General features: G+C 38.1%; 1 protein-coding gene across 2 annotated transcripts in view; it reads right to left on the bottom strand.

The window, feature by feature from the left end:
• The window catches only part of LOC122812274 (sphingosine 1-phosphate receptor 2-like), a 586,862-nt gene that overhangs the window by 303,685 nt on the left and 258,017 nt on the right, over positions 1 to 25,160 (bottom strand). The gene's annotated exons all lie outside the window — the stretch shown is intronic.

The raw sequence follows: 25,160 nt of genomic DNA, 5'->3' as shown, positions 1-25,160 counted from the left end.
CTGAATTTCATTCTCCAGATTTTTTTGTTAACCCTTGGAGAAAATACATTATGTGACAAACTAAACTGCCTGCCGTCCACCCGCAGGACAATCACTGTAATTTTACAATTTGTATAAACTACTTCTGTTTGTGGTCGTGTAATGCTGGGGCTGTTTGAAATCAAACGTGTGCCATTTACAAGGCTATAGTTACACATTACACAAGTCACAATAATGTTACCTTAATACGCCACCACACTGTAGGACTGATGTAATCAAACATTTCTTCAAAGTTTAGTTATATAAAGTCTGCATGGAAGTCCTGCACTATGTCAAACTTACCTGCTTTTTTTTTTAAATCACAGCATCGAGCTATTAAACTGTTGTGCAATTTACCTTTCCCTTCTATATTAGTTCTGTATCAACACCCCCTAAACTTTGCTAATGGATTCACATGAAAACAAAAATCAGTACTGCAAAGGCAATCAAATGCATTTCCGAACTCTTCAAATGACTTTTGAGCACAGTGTGTTTGCTAAACATTACATGGGCCTACTGTGATCAAACCCCTAGTGTTCTGTTACTTCTTTGTCTTTGTTTCACTCCAACTGCTGCATCCACTCTTTATTGTCTACAGAGTATAAGCTGCTATCTTGACTTACTTTTTGATGACCAGGTTGCTCCCACAAGGTCTGTGTCGCACTTTGGGGGAAATGAGGTGGTGATCTGGGTATGATATCAGGGAAATTCCCCTACTACCCCTCAATATCACAGAGGAAATGTGTATGTCTGGGGATGACAGTGACACCTGAGATGGTAATAATACCGACTAGGGATGGTTTGGTTATGATATTAGGAAAATGTCCCTACTACCACTGAACATAGAGGAAGTGTGTATGCCTATGGATGATTGTGAAACCTGAGGTATTATTAATACTGACTACGGATGATTTGGCCAAACCGCTGTGGTAATTTCCTTACATCCCCTGGACATCATATAGAAGGTGAGTATGCTTGTGAATGGACTTGAGGTAGCGTTTATCACACGGCTCTCTGCCTTTGAGTCACATTTCCTCTATAGTGGCTGGACCCTTAATATCATGGTCTGCTGCTGTGATGTGTCTGCAGTCTGCTTCTGATCCACCCTCACTTTCTGTGCTTCTGAGTCACCCTCACTTTCTGTACTTTTGATTCACCCTCACTTTCTGTGCTTCTGAGTCACCCTCACTTTCTGTGCTTCTGATTCACCCTCACTTTCTGTGCTTCTGATTCACCCTCACTTTCTGTGCTTCTGAGTCACCCTCACTTTCTGTACTTCTGAGTCACCCTCACTTTCTGTACTTCTGATTCACCCTCACTTTCTGTGCTTCTGATTCACCCTCACTTTCTGTGCTTCTGAGTCACCCTCACTTTCTGTGCTTCTGATTCACCCTCACTTTCTGTGCTTCTGATTCACCCTCACTTTCTGTGTCCCTAACACTTGTGGAGGTTCAGGAATGGGGTTTTGTGAGTACATTGCAATTGTCTGGCTGGGTGAAAAGTGCAGCCGGGGATAGGATCCCCAGCATGCAAGATTGTCTGTATCTTCCCTTGTACCAGGGAAAAGAAGCAATGGAGGTTTATGCAGAATGATCGACCCTGCTAGAACCCAAGATGTCATAGTGTGCTCAGGATTCACTACTTTGACAGTCCAGAGACTTGACAGTTTGTTGGGTGCCAGCTTTTTCTTAGAAATGTATTTCTTTTTCTCTAAATAAGCAAAGATCTTAATTCACATTTGTAAAGAGTCAACTTCTGAGGTAAGCTCTGAAATGAAAACTCTTCTGTAATAGTTTTGGACTTTGCATTAGATGGATAAGGCTAGCAAAGTATGAAGTAACTTTGTGGTAGTCACCATCACAAAGACCCATCACTCTACAGTAAATGTCAAGTTTCAAGCTGACTGCTTAACCAGTACAAACTCTATTGAGCTACTTGTTTATGCTATCATACAGTGCACCAGTAACTTTAGAAAATTCTGGAAGAAATGGGACTTTGCACAATTGCCCGAAATGTCCATGCCTGTTTTTCTTTCCCAAAAGGTGGATATGGCATCTACCAAATGTTTTTTATTTGGACCAGCATGAATGGGGGAGTGGTCTTTTTTACTCTAGCTAGTATACGTGCTGCCTGAGGTGGTCCTTATATTTTGTATTTCCATAAGTCTGATATTGCTGCTTTCAACTAAACTGAGGTTCTCTCTTACATTGGAATTACTTCTGATGATATTATCAGTATGGATAGCAATGACTTGTTGTTGCCTCTGATTTGGCAATTGGGAGGTGAGTACCTTGAGACATGCTGATAAAAACCACCATGACTGAGCAGACTGTTTGAAACATAAAAGCAAATCATGCAAAAGCAATAAGGGTATACCTGTAACTCAAATCCCAATGTGTTTTGTTTATTGCATCACTGCGTGAATAACCAGATGGATGCCAACTGGTTTCAAAATTACTTGGGGGTGAGGAAGCCCTGTATTACAGTCTATGGCTGTTTGTGCTTGTTCAGACGTGAGATGCTGAATGTCCTGGGATTGAAGACTGTAGACTATCACTGCATTCACCTTACGCATATCATCCAAGTTACACTGTCCAGCCATAAGGGTAGTTTGGATGTTGTGTATTTGTATCAGCACTAACTGCAGTTTAATTATTACTAAGAGGCAAGACCTTTATACATGGGCCTTTCCATGCAATTTTCATAGGGGAGGTTAGCCCAACTAAGCTTGCAGACTCTGGAGACTCAAGGTGATATTCATACTTGTTAGGGGAACTTGGTCAGGGTATTGGGGGGCTTTCATTGTTGTTTTTGACAAGTGCAATGGGATGTTTTACATCCAGGTGAGCTACCACCAACTCAGGCAGGTAGAAGAGTTTAGAACATTTGAGAAATGAGAACAGAAAGGTAACATGCAAAGGAAAAAAGGGAGGATATTTGCATGGATGCAAAGTATGCAATAACATCTAGAAGGTTTAGGATTTGTACTCGGAAGTGTTTGCATGGCTATTTTTATGTCCCCCTGTACACTCCAGAGAATTATTGCAACTAAGGAAATGATTCTTTTCAGTTGGAGTACAGAAAATGAATTGCCAAGACATAGTAAGGTCTTACTAAGTTTAATCCTACTGACTGCCCAAAAAGCAATTACTTGAAAACCAAAATCAAAATTTAAACCAACTGCAACAGAATTATTGAATATTGTAAAAAAGATAAAGAAAATGGAGTCGGGATCTTAAGAAATATGTCAAGAAAGGGAAAGGAGCAAACTGAATAAAAATAAATGAAATCTGTAGGAAAAAAACTGCACAATAATGTTCGGGAGGAGGAGTAAAATTTCTGTGAAGGTAAACCTCCAGCAGTCTACGTAATGTTAAACTGAACAATAATGAATCTTTGTAATGATTTGTCTTCTCTGTTATAACTGTATGTGTTATCATGTCGCTGTGTAATGTGTGAAGTTAACAAAGGTGCTTAAAAAAACTCATGCAAACAGGACCTCAACTTAATGCATTATGCAAAGGGTTACTAGTCTACCAACATACATCAGTTCTACTAATGTCCAAGGCAGCCTCAGTACTTGTATTAACTATATTTTTGTTCTAATGACTTTATTAGATGACACTGGGTTCGGAGTACGACTCATATCCAAGGTAGTCTTGGCACTTGTTTAAACTTTATTTTTTGTTCTCTTACCTTTACTAGCATACATCAGGTTCAGGACATTACTTATATCCAAGGGAACCTCAGCACTTTTACTAATTACATTTTTGTTCTGATGCCTTTGCTAGTGTACATTGGGTTATGGGTATTAACTCTGATCAACCCTACATCATCACTTACACTAACTATATTTTTTAATCTAACACTTTTTTAAGAGTCTGAAACAAATGTGACAGTCTTCCTTCTGGTTACATGGATTGGTGACTTTTGGCAATTTGCTAGTTTGTAGGATAAGGGGCTCGGTATCAGAAGTGGAGTGGGAACTGAAAATCAGATGTAGGAGCCTCAAATGACAAGGCTGCTTCTTTTGTTAATTTGTTTGAGGATTTCTGGTTTTCCTGCCTGTTTCAGGGTGAGTGTTTTAGATACTTCCTTCATCACTGAGAAAAGGTAGCAGCGTGGAAGTTTTCTGTTCCTTTTGAAGCCCATTTGCAGTTGCTGCACAGTTTTAAGCTTCTTGGATATGTTACCTATGTTTGCTTAGAAGGAGTGAGATTTTAAGTGCAATTGTTAAGCAGGGGGTGTAGGATCTTTGCCTTTAGCCTGCCCATTTACCCTTTTGGGTAACAGCAGGACGAGTAAACTGTCTGAAAGGTTTTACTTGTATCTTATGGACATCCCAATGAAATGCTGTACGTGCAGCCTCCCTAAGGCACATACAAAACTCCCTGCTTCTCTCCATTTAGACCCTTAGTCTAGGGATACATTTGTTACTGAAGTCAACACTAGCATCTTTGATTGTAGTCTTGGCACTTGTTTAAACTTTATTTTTTGTTCTCTTACCTTTACTAGCATACATCAGGTTCAGGACATTACTTATATCCAAGGGAACCTCAGCACTTTTACTAATTACATTTTTGTTCTGATGCCTTTGCTAGTGTACATTGGGTTTTGGGTATTAACTCTGATCAACCCTACATCATCACTTACACTAACTATATTTTTTAATCTAACACTTTTTTAAGAGTCTGAAACAAATGTGACAGTCTTCCTTCTGGTTACATGGATTGGTGACTTTTGGCAATTTGCTAGTTTGTAGGATAAGGGGCTCGGTATCAGAAGTGGAGTGGGAACTGAAAATCAGATGTAGGAGCCTCAAATGACAAGGCTGCTTCTTTTGTTAATTTGTTTGAGGATTTCTGGTTTTCCTGCCTGTTTCAGGGTGAGTGTTTTAGATACTTCCTTCATCACTGAGAAAAGGTAGCAGCGTGGAAGTTTTCTGTTCCTTATGAAGCCCATTTGCAGTTGCTGCACAGTTTTAAGCTTCTTGGATATGTTACCTATGTTTGCTTAGAAGGAGTGAAATTTTAAGTGCAATTGTTAAGCAGGGGGTGTAGGATCTTTGCCTTTAGCCTGCCCATTTACCCTTTTGGGTAACAGCAGGACGAGTAAACTGTCTGAAAGGTTTTACTTGTATCTTATGGACATCCCAATGAAATGCTGTACGTGCAGCCTCCCTAAGGCACATACAAAACTCCCTGCTTCTCTCCATTTAGACCCTTAGTCTAGGGATACATTTGTTACTGAAGTCAACACTAGCATCTTTGATTACATGCTAAAGCTGTTAGTGTAGAAAACAAGGGATTTTTACAAAAGACACACACAAACTGGTTATTGAAGTCAAACAACCTGAAAGTACACAATGGCACTTTGTTACTAACAGCGGATATTGTTTTACTTTAAAAGTCTTGACCATCAAGAAGGGTTTATGGGCCTACAGTAGTTATTTTATGAATATCCTAGATATAATCAGAATTTTGTTAACATGTATCTAGTCTTTTGTGAATTCATACTAAATAACAATATGTTTGAATTTTAAGGGTGATCCTTTGTACATTGGTACCCTAAGACATTGTCTTAATCCTGTGTTATCTTACCAAAAATGAACCTTATTCATCACCAGGACTGACAATATTTTATTTTTGGTAATTGAAAATGAAACAAAATGATATGGTTTATTTGGGTAATTTAAGAAGAATATGCCCCTTTAAGTATTTGATATAAGTATTTCAAACACAAAATAAATTTTTCAAAGACAATGATTTAATAACATGAGAATCAGTAAACTGCTTAAAAAACAAACTTTAGTAAAATAATATACAAATGGATGAAACCCGAGGCAAAAATCTCCAATAAATTTATTGAGCGCTTTCGTCCATAAGGAAAAGGACTTCTTCAGAATAAAATTATTTCCACAAAACCCAGCTTATACATCTCAACCAGCAAACAATAATTAGATACTAACTGCCCAATAATTACAAGAATAGTTTTAGAAATAGAATTTATCAAGATTACTATGATATACAGAGGAAAGAATTAAAGAATGCCCTATCTGCACATTTTTGAAAATATGACGATCATTCGTTTAAATTTATAACCATTGACCATGTTGATCTTGGGCAGTGGGGTGGACCGGTAGATGACTATTTAGAGTTCAAGGAATTACAGTGGCAGCTTCAGATGAATACCACAGTGTATCCTGGTTTAAATGAAAATACGTCTATCAGATCTGTTTTGAGGTTAAAAGCTGCCCTTGCATTGTAGTTTATACACTTTTTATTAGAATATGTGTCATTTGCCTGTGCCTTGTTCAGAGAGATGTATTATTTATTATTTACAGTTATATGGACATGTTTCTTTAAGGTAAACTATGTAATTATAGGGCAATTAGTATCTAATTATTGTTTGCTGGTTGTGATATATAAGCTGGGTATTGTGGAATTAATTTTATTCTGAATAAGTCCTTTTCTTTAAGGAGGAAAGCACTCAATAAATTTGTTGGGAGATTTTTGCCTCGGGTTTCATCTGTTTGTATTTTATTTATTAGTTCGTTAATTGTATCTTGTCATTTAAACTTTAACAAAATATTACAGAACAACTTCACCTCAAGTATGAACTTAACAACAATCAGTTTTCATTAACATAATTATTCTGAATGGCAGCTTTGCAACAAGTTTTAGAAAATGAAAGAAGCAGACATGTCGAATGCTCTTTTTTGTTTGTCTTTGTCAAACGGAAATTTAGAGAATGTTAGGAAAAGGTAATATCAGCCCTATCCTTACTAAAGAAAATGCTAGTACAGATAGTTCTAATACAAGTAATCAAGATGGAACTAATAAAAATGTTGGAAATGTTACTAAATACAACAGTGATAATAAGATTTTTGAAACTTTTATTGGGAATATCTAGGATGCAGTGTTAAGCAACACCCGCATTTCATTCCCTTCAAGAAAATTAGAAATTTGAGAAAACTTTTTAATTAACCTGGTGTTTTGGGGAAAAAACAATGAAGGAATTTATAAGAGTGGTAGTCTTAAATGAGGACACTGCACAATATTGCATTATTTTAAAGACACAAAGTTCTTTATGCATCCTGAAAGAGGGAATTAAGTTTAACAGTAATTATTATGTTGACTGTAAAACTAACAGTTTAGTATATGTAGCTATCTATGGAAGCCATTTTTTTGTACTGGGTAAATGGAAAGAATACTTTAAAAATAATACATTAATATCTGTATGCAATTAGAAATGAAAACTGTGAAAATGCTTTATAAAAACAGTATAAAGAATAACTTGTAGAGCTTAGAATTTTAAAATGTCCACATTATTGTAGCTGATCCTGGGGCAGGGGGGTTGTCTGATATTAAGAACACAACCTTTTTCCTTACATTTAACCTGTTTCCTATTATTTGGATAATTGCTGCCATTTCAAGTTGAGTAAACACTTGCAGTTTGGTTTTAAATGAGTACTGGACGTCAAGGAATAGTCATCGGGTTTCCATTTCTTAAATATATATATATATATATATATATATATATATATATATATATATATACATATATATATACTCTTAAAGCCACATATTACATATTTTTGTATGTATGGGTTAATTCTGTATTTTATTTACTATTCCCACTGTATTTATTATTGCATTTTAATGCACTATATGTTTCTATTATTTTTCAATGAAAATAAGTAATAACAATACACGCAGATGAAATGGAACAGTATACAAGAGGGTCAAAGTACAAATCTCAAATCTCAATTTTTTGCATGTACTTTTCCCACAATTTCCCCTTTTTTCTATGTACTTTGCTCCTACCCTTTTCTAAAGATCCCACTTCCCGTTCTTTTATTTCTGTTACAATATTCACTACTTCAAATATGGTTGATTTAGACTTTGGTTTCTGTTTCCTAAAAACTGTGTTTTTGGCAGCCACCAAAATTAAACTTAACAAGGACGTACTGTGTTGAGGCAATTCAGATCCTGTGTCCCAGCTCAGAAAAAATATTCCTTAGTTAAACCCATTTGCTCACCTAGTATGTCAGACCGAGTACTGTGTAGGGAATGTTTAAAGTCTGTCAACTCATTACACCCCCAAAACATAATGTCCCCAGTTACCTCCTTATTCCCCATCACACCTCCAACATTTACCATCTACCTGAGGAGAAATTCTTTAAGAGTTTGCTTGGGGTATAAAAATACCTATGTAAACACCTCCAAGCAAAAATCCTAAATCTTCTAAACTTTTTTGCATATTTGGGAGCCATGTTTGTCTTCCTATTACTTCCTTGTGAATTACTGATTCAGTCTCTCTTCCCAATCTTTTCTAACCTCCTCTGAGTGATTCCTACAGTTCTTGAGGAATATTTTATATGCCATACTAATTATCCAACTTTTTAACAGCAACTTCTGCTCTAGATTCAACTAAAAACTCTACCAGTGCAGGCTTTTACTTAGGATCCCCCTATATCTTTCCCTTTGCCTATACTCATCAGTCCTTAAAAGGAAAGGCAGTCCCTATCCTGCAGTCCAAATGTCTACTTGGCCTTTTCCCATTCTATTACCCTTCCCTCTCTAATTATTTGTTTCCAGAAACTTGGTTCCTCTGCTAGTTTCCTCCAGTACATTGCAGTCCCCTCTTCCTATTCTCTATACCCCTCACTGCAGTCCTCCCTATTGGCAGAAGGAAGGTCCAACCTTTTTATTTTCCTGGTCATAAATCTGGTTTCTGAAAAAAAATTATCTTAGCCAGCATGATTCAGAGCAGACCACACTTTGTAGTTTTCACTGCTAGTCACCTGTCACATGGTTACATCCTGACAGTGTGCCTTGCTGATGTCTGGAAAATACTACAAAACACACTTACAGCTAGTGAAATCCTTATATGAAGAAAAGTAATCAGTTGCAGTGCAACAACGTGTCAACAAACTGGTAATTACTATCACTTTTTTTGGTTAGTGAATTGTTATCCATTTAAATGTACAAAATTAAGGACATTTTGGAAGACTAACATTTGTCTGACATTGTCATATCAGAGCTATGAAGTGTCAGCTGCGTGTCCAGAATAACACAAACCTGAGCAGAAATGCTACATCTGTCACCTAATGGAGGTAGTCTAGAGAGGGTGAAAGATGCACGAACTTGTTAGCACAACAGTGTTGACTACTGTCTAACAAAAATCTGCAGCTTAACACTTCAACTAGAATAAAATGTAAGTGTATCGTGAATGGCTATTTAGCATCTCACAGCTAGCATAAATCACAGTAGTTTAAAAACAAACAACAAAATGACAATGCTTCCAGAGACAGTCTAAGAAGTTAGTGACAATCATGTCTATACTGCAGGCCCCAGCGATCCATTCTGAAATAAGGCAAACTATAAAATAATGCTAAACATTCAAATGTATTAACACTGCACAAAAGATCAGGATACAAAGAATTTGTTTTTCAACTGTAAAGTGGAATTATCCTTTCAATCACCCGATATTATTTTTCTTCCTGGATGTATTATATTTGCTATTAATTGATGCAAGTTTGGTCCTTGTCATCTGGATATAATTTCTTGTGGGATATTGTGCAGTACTTAGGGATTTTCTGTATCTGTTTACTTGCTCTTATCTTCTGTGCAGTGCTTAGGTCTGAAGACTTTTAACATAACAAATTCTGACTAATTGATTGATTGCTGATTGATCTGATTTGCTTGACTGATTGACTAATACAGTAAGTAGCTGCAGACAGTAGATTTGGCAGATGGAATACAAGACAAAACATGCCTGTATGTAACAACACAGGATACTTGATAGCTTCTGCACATGTAATCTACCGCAGATAATATGTACATCACAAAACATCCTCATTGAACAAATTTAGGTGATGTTTTACTGGACGTCCTGCTTTAAAGTCTACATTTGATTCCTGCATAAGAGATGACTGATGACTTCAGAGGTATGCTAGCACTGGTTATCATGGTCATGAGCATTCCCGCATCTGTCCTCTGCTCACTTTGTCGACTTACTGTAGGTGGCAGACACCATCCTAGTTCATTCTGCGTACATACAGCAACTCATCTTAGATGGGCTCTGCTCACCAACCCTCCCTCCTTCTCAATCCACCTCCAATAGGAATGATTCCCCTCCCTCCTTCTCAATCCACCTCCAATAGGAATGATTCCTGAAAAAAAATCCCACACTTCATTAATACTACAAATCCTGAATTATTCAAGTCCACATCTTTAGGATAAATCCCTTGCAAAGCCATTTAACAGTTTGTTTTCTGAACCATTTTTTTTTCTTATCATTGAAAGCTTTGTATGAGCATTTTAGACTGATGTTTATTATTATGATTCCTGCTACGGTTTTCCTTCATCTAAATTTTATGTTCTTAATGATATTATCTTGTAAGAAGCTGCCTATATTTTGAGCCAAGTCAATGCAGTTTAACCACACGCTTTAGTAATTTAATGGCACGTCTGTTACCCAGTATTTTATGCTATGCTCCATCTCCCTTAGAGTACGGAAACAGCTACATGCAGTATATCCCCTGCAAAGAGAAGCAAATGCCTGCAACCTTAAGAAACATGCTTCTGTCATTCTCACAGTCGCCTGTCTGATCCTTATTTCTTCATGACACCATGCATGCTTGTTCCTTATGGTTTGTGATTAACAGAGTAACATGATAACATGATTTTAAGTCTCTGAGTAATTTATCATTTCTCCTGGGACCATGTTGTATACCAGGGTCAAAGCAACTAATTCTGTTACAGCTGTTTGGTCAATGGATTCCTGCCTCTTAAGTATACCTGGACTCTGCCATAACCTGCAGAAAAAAATGCAGTATTTCTCAAATTACTGTAAGGGCCACCCAGGTTACCATAGTTGGTATCGACATTTGTTTTTGTGACTTTACCTACTCCCCCATAATTTTGGCATATTCCATTCCTTTCACAAAAAAATAAGCTCCTTTACTGTTTCACTTCCTTAACGGTTTGGTCTCTTTACTGTTTCACTTCCTTAACAGTTTGGTCTCTTTACTGTTTCACTTCCTTAACGGTTTGGTCTCTTTACTGTTTCACTTCCTTAACGGTTTGGTCTCTTTACTGTTTCACTTCCTTAACGGTTTGGTCTCTTTACTGTTTCACTTCCTTAACGGTTTGGTCTCTTTACTGTTTCACTTCCTTAACGGTTTGGTCTGTCTACAATTATGAGTCCTCCTCCCCTTTCCATCTCCCCTGTACAGCTGTCCAGGCCTGCTGATTGACAGTTATTGCATTCAGACCACTGGCTACCAGTTCAACACCTTAAATATTCCCCACTGAAATCACTGCTGGCACACTGCAGAAAATCTTTATCACAGTGTTAATGGTTCTAATCACATATTTGATTCGTTCTGCACTGCTGTTATGCATCTGTTTCCCTACAGCACTCCTATGGAAGTATCACGGCTTTGGTATTTGAGAAATGTCCTCAGCAGCCTGAAAGCTTGAGGTTTGCAAGAGAATAATAATGAAACACCAACTTGACAGGATTTAATACAAAAGGTATCACCAAGCTTTACTTGTCTTTCACACTTGACTAAACCAAACACAAAACTGTAGCACAATGAAACATTAGTTTGAGGTGATGTTTCAGATAAATTAAAGCACACTAATGATACAGCACCCCCCGTGATGTATGGGTCTTGATGGGCCCTTCCGCCTGTTAGACTGAAGTGGGGGCACCAACATCTGTCCAAATCTGTTTGTGATTGTGGGATGGGCTGAATGTACCCACTTCTGTAAAGGTAAAGACTAGGTAGGTATCTATCTCTCCTTCACAGTGTGGAGTTTGAGGACTCTATTTGATGACAGCTATTGAGGGGTAGGTACTTACTATACATGGTTAGTAGGCACAGTGCCCTGCATTCTGATAGCTCCACCTATGAAAACATTAATGCCCACCCATTACTGATTGTGGCCCACTGTCACGTGGCTTCTTGCCAGAGCTTGCACACCATGTCGATCATGATTAGCAGATCTCCATTCTTCTGCTTCATCACTACCTGTGAGAAAATTGCTGTTAAAAATATGCACATGGCAGAGCTTTGTACCTTCATAATTAGGGACAATGCAAAAAATAATTAGGAAAAAGGGCCCAAATTAGAGAAATTATTCTTGTTTCACATACCTGTACTGCATACCTTTTAACAATCTACAGTTTGTAGTTCCTCTAATTTTAGCTTAGACATTTGATCAATCCCTCCTAAACACATATCTCCTTGAGAAATTCTAAGTTAATAATAGCAGTTATTATGTGTCCCTAATTTGGGGCCTTTTTGCTAATTATTTTTTGCTTTGGCCATAATTCTGGAGGTACATTGTTGAAACCTATATTCAACTAACTCTACATGCTTAAGGGCAATTGGGCCATCCTCAGTGTTGCAGTTATATGGAGGAAATATGTTGGGCTGGACATCATGGTTAGTCTTGACAGCTGTTACTTGGTGTGCAAGCTTGGAGTAAGAGGCTAAATGAATAACGGACCACAGTCGGGCACTAAATCTGTAGTCTACGATTTTTGCCATCTGATGGGCATAGTATGGGAAGTGTTATCATACTGGTCCTTTCCAACACCATTACAAGCAATTTACATACAGTGAAAAGGGAAATAAAATATCACATGTACAATAATGTTTTTATTATTTTACTGTGGTTACTAGTCATATGTAACTTAAATGAAGAACCATTTATCCTTACTGTAATGTGATATTTTAAATGAATAGTTATGTTTTTAAATGGAACCCTAACACCACCAACTTTTAAATATTCAGTTATTTACTTAAAGCCCACTGATAACAATATGCTCTTTTTAGATCTCAGCAAGGGGAAGTGGTTGAGAAGAGTTACAGATACATTATGTTATAACTTAAAAAGGGGGTCAGGAGACACTTAAACACGCAGATTGGTGACACACTTATCTCAACATACTCCAGCATGGAACCAAGTAACAAAGGAGGATGGGTTCAAAACACATGTCACACAGTCCATATCTCGTTTCTGTTATGGATTTTAAGAACAGGACGGTTTGAGAAGATCTTCAAACAGGGAAACAGAAACGGAGCATCACAAGAGGCAGCTGGATAAGTTCATGTCACGAACACAAGGGAAAAAATCAAATTAAACATCTAGATCCTTAGAGCTACACTATATGAATTTAAAACACAGCTCCATCCTCTAATAGTTAACTTTATCATACAGTTCTATATTCTTGCTATAATATCATCCAGCTGAAGGCTAGTGTCTTATAACCCTTTAGTACTTTTCACAATCTTCATTTTAATTACTTTCTGTCACTGATCATGAATGTCCCAAAACTGTTTTTCCTGTTCAAATCTTGTGTTGTTTCATAAAAACAGTTTTCAAAGTCTACAAGACTTAACAGCAGTCTGCTGTTTTCACCCTTAGCCACTACCCACAATTTTACAATTTAAACATTTAGCCTTGTTGAAATCAGTCGTGTGACAAAGCACATACGGAGTCACGCTGAAACATTTCAAAGAATTAGTTGTTATGAACAGCAAGGTTCAAGTATGCTGCAACACTACATAAATAATCAAATAATGCAGTTCAGGAGATGGTTTGCACTCTACAAACTACAACTCTGAGTATGTAACAAAAAACTGCATCTTAGCTGCTATGACTGAAATCAGATCTTAATGTACAGTGAAAGTTTTATTTTAGCATTTAAAAATTAAAAACTAACCAAAGCCTGTAAAAAAAGAAACAGTGACACTTCTTCCAGAGACTATCCAAGATAAAGTGACTCATAGTATCAAAACTGTAAGAAAAATAAAGACATCAACATCACCTGATTCATTGCATCTAGGCTGTGTCAGATTATGAGCCAAAAAGTGCACCATGCATTTATGGTGGTCTTTGCCATCTAATTTTGGGATACAGCAAATAAAAAATGAATACTGCACACTTAGTAGAGATACCAAGGTACTAGTACAGCACATAAGATCAAGGTAGGATGAACAATATAACTGTTTCTGGGTGGAGTTTTTCTTTAAAGAGTCCTTATTCTCACACCACAGTACATCTTCCTTCACTCTTAACAGCAAATTCAACCACCAAAAGGAAATTACTTCAAATTATTCATATTTAGGACAACTCCTGGAGAAAAGAACATCCTGGTCTGTCCATGACTACGATGAAGTGTCTCTCCCATACTATGCAGAATTATATTAATACTAACCACTCTTACCTTTAAACTCCTACATTAAGCCTATTCCCACTTCCACTGCAGATTACCCATCTGAAATTCAGTGCCAAAAACCTCTGTTCTTCTCTCCAATCATTTTTTCTTTTTTTCATTTTTTTTTCTCTCTCCCATTGACTATCAAGCCTCTGTCCCACCACTCAATTAACCATTTGTTTCTCCTGAGACAAAAACCTTATGGCCCGTCAATTCTCCAGGAAGTGAAGGTCATTCTAGCAAGGAGTGGTACTGTCACCCACATGGGGATCACTGTTTTCCTTATTAAATCCCTAGAATTCCACAGCACATGCCCAGTTCATCCCTGGGGTTTGGCTTTTATTAGTGGGCATGAGCATGTCATTCCCTTCCTCAAGACCATCCGCCCTCCATGAAGCCAGTGCTCCTACTCTGTGATACAAGACCATCCACCCTCCATGGAGCCAGTGCTCCTACTCTGTGATTCAAGACCATCCACCCTCCATGAAGCCAGTGCTCCAACTCTGTGATTCAAGACCATCCACCCTCCATGAAGCCAGTGCTCCTACTCTGTGATACAAGACCATCCACCCTCCATGAAGCCAGTGCTCCTACTCTGTGATTCAAGACCATCCACCCTCCATGAAGCCAGTGCTCCTACTCTGTGATTCAAGACCATCCACCCTCCATGAAGTCAGTGCTCCTACTCTGTGATTCAAGACCATCCACCCTCCATGAAGCCAGTGCTCCTACTCTGTGATTCAAGACCATCCACCCTCCATGAAGCCAGTGCTCCTACTCTGTGATTCAAGACCATCCACCCTCCATGAAGCCAGTGCTCCTACTCTGTGATTCAAGACCATCCACCCTCCATGAAGCCAGTGCTCCTACTCTGTGATTCAAGACCATCCACCCTCCATGAAGCCAGTGCTCCTACTCTGTGATTCAAGACCATCCACCCTCCATGAAGCCAGTGCTCCTACTCTGTGATTCAAGACCATCCACCCTCCATGAAGCCAGTGCTCCTACTCTGTGATTCAAGACCATCCATCCTCCATGAAGCCAGTGCTCCTACTCTGTGATTCAAGACCATCCACCCTCCATGAAGCCAGTGCTCCTACTCTGTGATTCAAGACCATCCACCCTCCATGAAGCCAGTGCTCCTACTCTGTGATTCAAGACCATCCACCCTCCATGAAGCCAGTGCTCCTACTCTGTGATTCAAGACCATCCACCCTCCATGAAGCCAGTGCTCCTACTCTGTGATTCAAGACCATCCACCCTCCATGAAGCCAGTGCTCCTACTCTGTGATTCAAGACCATCCACCCTCCATGAAGCCAGTGCTCCTACTCTGTGATTCAAGACCATCCACCCTCCATGAAGCCAGTGCTCCTACTCTGTGATACAAGACCATCCACCCTCCATGAAGCCAGTGCTCCTACTCTGTGATTCAAGACCATCCACCCTCCATGAAGCCAGTGCTCCTATTCTGTGATTCAAGACCATCCACCCTCCATGAAGCCAGTGCTCCTACGCTGTGATTCAAGACCATCCACCCTCCATGAAGCCAGTGCTCCTACTCTATCATCCCCACTTTCCATTCATATTTGACTACATGAACATTAGCCCCAGTGCAGACTCCCCCAGAAGATAGGGGAGCCAGCAAATGTTGCATTTTCTTTCCTAAAATTAACTTTGGTCAACTCCATCATAGAGTATTATTCTTTAATGAGCAGGAGTTGCCTTCTCCACAAGCCTCTCCCTCATCATTTTTTGTAACTGTTCCACTTTGCTACACTGAATGCAGCAAAATGATAACTCCATTCAAGGTCCTTAACTGTGGAAAGAATCGTTGATTCACTATATGGAATTCCATACAGAATGTTTCCTTCAGCACAGATCTTTCCTTTGTAAAGTGGCTACACACAGTCATTACTTTAGTGTAACCTAAACTCTTACTGGGGTGATATGTTATTCTGTTTGGTGTCTTAATCCCTATTTACTCTGTGTGCAATATCATGCTATAAATAACTATAAACTGTAAAATACCACATTATGTCCATCCTTCTTTGACTTGTTCTACATGACTTATGTACGCTTTTTCTTGCTTTGCTTTTAATGCAATGGTCAAGGCTGAAAAATGGCCACAGAGGCACAGCTCACTTAACTGCAAACAAAGCAAAATCAAAATAAGTGCATTAACATACAAGGTTTAGACAATAACAAAGGTTACTTACAAAATCAAGTAACACACACGTGTGCTCACACACACAAACACTTACAGCAAGGAAGGTGGAGACAGTTGCAATAAGCTATAAAAGCCATTATGGGTTACTGTAATAAAACATTTTGAGCAATATGGCAGCACTGAATTACCTAGATGAAAACAATATGCAAGGTTTTATTGCTGGGCAAGGCTTACTACACATTAACGATAAATACATCCATCCTTCTATCCAAAACCCCCTTTTTGCAAATGTGCACATGGGGTCAGTGTTACATTAACAGTGACAATCAACTATAGCCAGTTTTCACACCACTGGGAGGCTAATCCTGCTGCCTTTGTTCTTTTATACCAGACACAGGCATTCACACTCACACTTACAGACACTTTATTGTGTCTCATCTACCTACCACATGTCTTTCGGGTATGGGAGGAAACAGGAGAACCTAGACAAAAAAAAATGTGAACGCAGAGAGGACATGCCTACTCTGCAAAGAAACATTGATGATAAGTGCACTTTACTTAAAAAAATGTAATCGGGAAGCAATGCAAGTAGAAATGAAATGATATAAACTATAATGAGGAGCCATGCCACAGATAATTTTCTGTCAAAGTTTCCTTGATATAACATCTAAGAAAGCCATTTAACTACTTGTAAGCAAGCAGAATGTGAACTTACCCAGCTGTTTTAAAGCCCAAGAAGTATCTATGAACAGATCCATCATACAGACGCGTTTCAGAACTGCAAGTAGCCTAGGAAATATCAGGAGGTATCAGAATGAAAAGGCTTTAAAAATCATACCATGTAGAGCACACCTAATGAAAGAAGTCATTTTCTAGAACACATGCCCAATGAAACAAGAAGAACACGGAATCTGTTATAACGCGGATAGATAGTCCAACACCTTAAAAGATTTTAAAGCTTTAGTAAGTAATCTAGGTGTGAGGGTAACATCAGTAGGAGTGTGTATAGGATAAAATCTTAGAAAATTCTAGATGCACAGTACAGCAAGGTAAGACATAAGGAAAGTTTAGAACTTGAGCTGTGCAAAATCATACGGCTTTGCATAATACTGAACAATGTGTACCAGTCAGGATTAACCACTGACTACCCATGATTCTACACTATCTAATAAACACAAACCAAACAGTACAAAGCCACGATGCACAAAAATATTCATATAGAGTGCTATACACTTTCTTACCGAACAGTTTAAAATAATTTGGGTTTCCCGAACAAAATGACACACTCAACATTTATAAAAGAAAGCTACGCAAGTTAAACTGAGAAAATAAAAAGGAGTATTTTCCCCCACTCTTAAAAGGGGCCAAATAAGTTTGCTCTTTATGATGCTAGTGAAACAGCCTGGCGCCTTGCAGAAGTCTACAAAATAGCAAAATAATATTGTCTGATCTCCCGATTCCCTGAACAGTGTCAGTGGGAGAAAAGAATCGACAGGAGGTTATACACTCTATGCTACAAATACTCAAGAAAACCTCCTGCAGTACAATAAGTCAGGAGGTTAAGATAGAATATCTACAGCTGATCAAAATATAAGCGACCAATACAATTGTGCACAAAGTAAACTCCATTAAGAGCATCTCCTGGAATGGGTTCTACACTTAAGAAGATCACAGCTGTACAAGACAATGCTTCATCCTTACTGGGAGATTTTTTTTCCTGATACTACTTGGCTGTAGAGTTTGTACACATAAGTCATGGGGTGTGGGGATGAAATCCCTCACACGGAGAGATTCAAGGGTGCTTGCCTCTTGGCAATAAAAATATCTATGTAATTTTGCATGCAGGCTCAGTGGGCACAATTCAGAGAGTTTACATCAGGTACATTGCGGTGAGTTGCCCTTTGAGAGGTGGTGGTGGATCTGGTTGTTCTGGTGCTGTTAGCTGAGACCGTAGCTGCTTTGCTTTACATGCCAGGCCTTGGGTCGGGCCTTTGTAGACTGGTACTGTGAAGTTGCACACATGCAGTACTCCACATATCACATATGCTGTGCCAGAACATTCAGCTGCTTTACTGACTTTGAAAGTCACAAAGTGCTGAGTCAGTCACTCCACTTTTACAATGTCTCTGTTTCAATTGCTTACCTTTTATAATACAATAATATAATCCATGAGCCATAGCATAAGAACACATCTAAATCCAACAATTTACTGTGAAAGGACTGAAAGACTAAGAACAAAAATATTTTGCCACTAATTTAATTATTAATTCAATAAAAAACACCTAATTATCTATTTTATCAAATGCAGCTACTAGAAGCTGGAAAGAAATTTCTCTAGACAACAGGAAAATATGCTGTGAAAACTGTAAATGACTTTTAAACATACTGTTTATTTGTTTGTTTTTTATTAACTGCGTCAAGTGAACCAATTCATAAAATATCCTTTTCAGTCACAGAAAGGAATACTAAACAGATATTCAAAAGCAGGAAAAATGTTACCAAATCATTTTACAGTTTCAAAAAACAGGCTGATAAAGAACAATTTAAGCAAATCTCCACACTGATGCAAAGCTGGAAAGCTAACACGTCAATCCACTTCACTCATGACAATACTGTTCTCTGGCATGAATATGCATTTCAGAGTGTACAGTTTGCTGAGACAGAATCCTTTGGTGGGTAAGCTGTCTCACTGACTTAACAAGTACACTGGCCATACCTCTCACCTGTCCAGATTTTCATAGAATGTCAAGATTTTTGCCTCATATGTTGGTCTGTTTCTCATAAAATGTATGGCTTTCTGGCAAAACAATGAGCACTGAAGTTACTAAATAATAACATACGTTTGAGTTCCAGAATACATACCGTTCAAAAAATGCATGCAAACACGAATCCTGTTACTCTAACAAATCTGTAAGTTTGTAAGTTAAACTGAAGATCCGTTTCCTGAACTTCCTGAGCTGATGGAAAATTAGGTGGCTGTTGAAGATTCCATGGTACTTACTGGAAAAACATCAGCAAAATTTCCCTGATGACTTGTTGAAATGTATAAATGTTTATTTATCTATTTGTGTTTGTTAGCCAGGAAAGGTCCAACTGTGTAAAACCCATTTTCAGTGGAGGCCCGGGAAGAAAAGCTCCACATTTAAGTTACACATGATGCACATTTATAAATGAAAATTTAAACATCTGTACAAGAGCTTATTTGCATGAATTTAAAATACTTCTAATAGGAGCATAGCATTTTAACACAAAAAACAAGACCGAATTTAACATATACTGGCTAATTATTGAATAGAAAAATGAAGTACAATAATAGCTAATGTATTTGTAGCATGGTGGCTGCTGGGAAAAGATCAAACTGGGGTGTTTTTGAGGTTAGTAACATACCTCTCAACCTCTTAGAGCAAGAAATCTGGACAAAGTCATAAATAATGGGAGGACTAAGGCCCAAAAATAAGAATACTTTTTAAATATCGCTCTTACAAACTTAGAATGTAGATAGAATAACAGGTTTTGCATTATCATGCATTTTCTGAAGGGTACGAAGTCTGAAATTCAAATGTCTGCCATTATTTTCTGTCTTCATCCCTCAATGATTAGTCAATTACTTGCCAGAAAATTACAATTTTATGAGAAACAGACCAAAAATATGGGGCAAAAACCTGGACACTCTGTGAAAATCTGGACAGGTCAGAGGTATGGTTAGTAATAATTTACAGACAGACAAGAAATAATGTAGCTTAAAATCTGATTGTAAAGTAGGAGGATACATAGACAGAGGAGGAAGTGTAGTTGGTAGGGTGTGAGAGAAATAGGAGAAGGAAGAGTTTACTAAATTGGTGCAGTATGAGGGGGGGCGACAAGGTTCAAAAGATTGGGAAGTAAGTGGCTGTCACTGCAACACCTGGAGAAAAGTAATTGAGTAAAGCTAGCCCACTGAGCAGGAAGAACAGATTCATGCTTATCACAGGTGCTGTTTAAGCAGAAACTGTGTCGGGATTTCATTCCAGCGTTTCAATACATAGTGGCAGAAGAGGGAGTATCCTGCAGTGGTGAATGTTTTACCAGCACATAGTAAGAATTTATTGCTAGAGCAAAGGTGTCTAGTGGGTGAATTGTACAGTAGAGTGTTTTGTAATTCTGGGCATTTGTACGGAGAGTTCAATAGGTTGTGGGCAATGATTAGCTGTGATAATGTCAACTGGTTTGAGAGTTCAAGCCAGTTTAATTGTTTTAATACAAGGCAGTGGTGTGTTTTATAGGGTCGGTTGATAGCAAAGTTAGCTATTTTGTATCAGTAGGAGGCTAGTTTAGTTTTACACAGTGTTGCCATTTGTAAGAACAGGGGAAGCAGATAACAGAGAAGGAAGGAGGTATGTTGCTGTGAGGTAATCCTTGCTTGATCTGTCAGATAGTATTTGGCTCTATAGAGGGAGCTGAGTTTTTGGAGAGTTTTCTTGATGGATTGAAGTATGTGGTGATCAAATTTGATTTGATTTGACATCTATTATGACTCTGAGTGGTTTAGTTTGGCTTATGGTTTCTATTTTTTTATTACTTTAGGAAATATGAAATGTGTGTTTCTGACTAAGGTATCGTTCTGCAGTAAATAGCATAAGCTTGTTTTTTGGCATTAAGCAGCAACATTAAATTTTATTAGCCATATTTCAATGTCAGTGAAAGATTTTTGAGTGATTTCCTGTAATTTTGTTATGAACAGGGCACAGCAGATAAGGGATGAATTGTTGGCATATTGTACCAGAGTGGCAAGTGCTGTAACAGTATGAAGTTTATTTACGAAAGTATTAAACAGAAGAGGTTTGAGTACAGACCCTTGGGAAACACACCAACAGAGATCATTTGAAATGCTGAAAAGTTTTGTTGCCATTTAGTTGCCTGCTGATGACTGCATAAATAACTGTGAAACCATCAGAGGGAAGGGTAAGTGAGACCTAGTGCTGCAAGTTCAGAGAGCAGCTTTTGGTGGGACACTGTGTCAAATGCACTGGCAAGGTCTAGAAAAGTGAAGAAACAAGGTTGCCCTCATTTCTGTATTAGTTTACTATGTTGGTTAAGTTGAAGAGGGCGTTAGTTGTACTGTGGTTGGACCTGAAACCATGCTGGGTGCTGGAGAGGAGCTTGTGTTTGGTTGTATGTTTCATAAGCCGAGAGTGAATACATTTCTGAAGGATTTTTGAGAGAGGTTACAGGACAGCAATAGGTCTATAGTTTGTTAACTCTGCTGAAGTATCTCCTTTGTGAAGCGCTATAATAATGGATTTTTTTCCAGATGGCTGGGACATAGTTTTCAGTTATAGTCCAGCTGATTAGAATGGAGACAGGGAAGGCTAGTGCTTCTGCAACTAGTTTGAGGTACTCAGTGGGAAGGTTATCGGCAGTTGAGGTTGTTGAGGTTGTTCTTTTAATTTGGCAAGTAATTTTTTTTTTTTTTATGGTTGATGTTCAGATGGGCTGAAATGTGTTGCTTTTGAAAATAGATGGAAATTAGAGGTGTGAAATGAGGTGATCATCGCTTGGTGATAGAACTGACTGGATAAAATAGTGTAGAACTGACAGGCAATGGACTCTTTGTTGTTGTTTGAAGCAGAAGGGGTGTAAGTATGGCTAATGTGTAATAGTTTATTTAGAGAAGACCAATGGAAGCTTGGAGTTTTGGTGCTTTTGCTGGAGATGACTGTGGTATGATTTTTTGTCACATTTAACAAGGATTTTGATACAGTTTCTGAGATAGGTAAAATTTTGGTAGGCCTGCTGTGATTTAGTCTTACACCCCTCTTTGCATCATGAGCTCTTTAGTCTCTTTTGTCAGCCATGGTACTGTGTTAGTTTTTGCCCTTCTTGTCCTAATTAGTGCTTAATCATTTAGTATTTTTAGGAAGGTGTAACTGAAGTGAGTAACTGCTTCATCTAGGGGCATTAGTCTTAATACATTCAAGCAGTAGTGGGCCAGGGCTGTAATAAATGTTTTTTTGTCAAATCTGGTTAAATTGCATACTTGTTTATAAATTATTTGTTTGGGTGAACAATGTTGTTGTCTAATTTCACAGGTTGGGAGGGGATCATTTATAGTACCCGGTAAGCGACCAGAAGATTTTATATTATGGGGTTTGTTTATCAATATGCAGTCCAGTGTGGACTACCTGTTAGTGCTTTTGTTGATTCTGGAGGTGGAGCTTATTAGTTGGGTAAAGCCAAACAGGTGAATAGAGCCCTTGTGGTTGCTGCGGTTTATGTATTTACAGTCAATATTTAGGTCACCTGAGCTGAACGTTTCCTGGGGATGCTGTGAGACATCCAGTGTAGGATATTTTTTGCTGTGGTAATGAGATACATACAGATTTCTTTTGGTTGACTTTGAGGTGGGCTATCAGAATTTCACCATTATTAAATTTGGGGATATTTAGATGGGCTGGTGGTATTTCTAAGTTATTTTTTTTAAATAACAGCAATACAACCTGCTCTTTTAAGTTTTCTGTCCATTCTGAGTATACTGAAACCTGTGGGAATAATTTCATTGTCAATTATTTCTTATTTTAGCCAGGTTTCAGTAGATATTACAATGTCTGGGGAGTAAAGCTCTAGCATGAATATCATGACTTTTGTTACGAATACTTCTGAGGTTAACATTGAAAAGAATGAAGATAGCTTAGGGTCAAGGGTTATGGCGAATATCTCCACAAAATGTTATGATGGAGGTGGTGCGCGAACAGGTATGCAGGCATTTGCATTTGTCTCTGACTTTCAGTCTTGCTGAAAAGGTGCTAATCTAAATTTTAAAATATCTATAAGAGAATAAATCTGAGTATGCATATTGGTACAGAGAAGGAGAGAGACAGGCAGATAAATATGGTTTTGTGATGTAATGCATCAGTGTTTGTGACGGAGATGGGTAGGATGTGGGAATATTATGGTAGTTAGTGAAGTGATCTAGTGTTGTGGGCGTACAAATCAGTTGCAACTGGCTTATTGTTACTGTAAGTTGAGATGGTGAGAGTTTAGATGGTGGGTAAAAGAAGGCGGAGGTTTGGTAAGATGATGGCAGCGTGGTACATTAATGAAAGTTGTATTACGAGAAATGGAGAGAAAGAGGTGCAGTAAGAGAAAGAGGTGCAGTAAAGCGTAGGGAGATGTTTGTAGTATGGTATATACATAGTTAAGGTAGTACAGTGTAGTTAGGCTGTGTGCAGAAAGCTGTATGGTATGAGTTTGTTTGCAGGGGAGGTGAAGCTGAGTCATGTATAGATGAGGGATGAGATGAGAATAATAATAATCAAAAGTATTAGCTGCAAGTAGTTACATGAGTATTTTAAAAAAGTACTTCGTGTGTGTGAACAGATGGGTAAAATTGTTGGTATGTATTGAAATATGTATATAAGTGTGTGTGTGTGTGTGTGTGTGTGTGTGTGTGTGTGTGTGTGTGTGTGTGTGTATATATATATATATATATATATATATATATATATATATATATATATATATATATATATATATATATATGGGTCCCCTTCACATGGTCAACTTTTCACAAAGTAAACTTTCATATGACTGAGACCATATGATCGACTTTTGAAAAGCCGACCATAGGGAACCGCTATCTCCGTACAGTGCGGAACGGGAAAATTTCCCTCTTCCGCACTGTAGTGCAATCTCATAGTTGGTATATAGTTACAGGGAGTGTGGGGGTGCAGGTAGTCTTGCCCCCCTGCTAGCAATTTTAAGGTAAGTGTTATGTTGTGTTTTTTATGTTTATTTTACACGGTCGGCTTTCCGAAAGTCAATCATATGGTCTCGGCCATATGAAAGTCGACTTTGTGAAAAGTCTATATAAAGTAGACCCTATATATATACATATATATATATATATATATATATATATATATATATATATATATATACACACACACATATATATATAAATATATATATATATATATATATATATATATATATATATATAGATATATAGACCTGGTCATTACCAACATGGGAAATCGATGCTCCACACCTATGGTCACCCCCTCGTTAGTCAGGTCTGACCATAAGCTAATCACCCTTAACATCTACATCCCACCCCCACCCCTCAGTAAGGAAACCTCCATAAAAACTTCTCCAAAGCCAACTTCATGCTACTCAAGTCAGAAGTGATAAACTTCATGACACCCATGCAGACGGGAACTGAAAGTTCAACTGCTGAATTCTACACTAAGGCACTGTATGAGCACATCCACTCATGCATGAATTGTGCCATCCCAAATAGAACCAAGATGCTCTCATCCAAAAAAAGGAAGCCAATCTGGTGGTCCCCTGCCACAAACAAACTTTACAACAAAAGGAAGAAACTGTTGCAGAAAAGAGGAAAATCCCAGGATGCAAAAAACTTCCTTACCAGCCTCAGTAAGAAACTGAGATCCCTCATAAAATCCTCCAAAGCTAGTTACGAAAATAAAATTGCCAAAGATTCCAAAGACAACCACAAGGCATTCTATAACTATGTCAAGAATCTAAATGGCAATGCTCAGATCTGCTCTGAGCTAAAACAGAATGGCATTACATATACTGATCCCAAGGATATTGCCAATATCCTGGCAGATCGATTCAGTGCCAACTTCACCCCCCTCTCACCCCCTAAATGGCCCATCTCAATACCGGAAGATTGCCAAATTCTGGTAATAACGGCCACACAGGTAAAAAACGCACTCGCCAAAGCTAAGAATA

The sequence above is a fragment of the Protopterus annectens genome, chromosome 9.part0 (assembly GCF_019279795.1).
Source record: "Protopterus annectens isolate FY-2018-M chromosome 9.part0, PAN1.0, whole genome shotgun sequence".
Classification (NCBI taxonomy): Eukaryota; Metazoa; Chordata; order Ceratodontiformes; family Protopteridae; genus Protopterus; species Protopterus annectens.
This window is presented reverse-complemented; position numbering and strand designations above follow the sequence as displayed.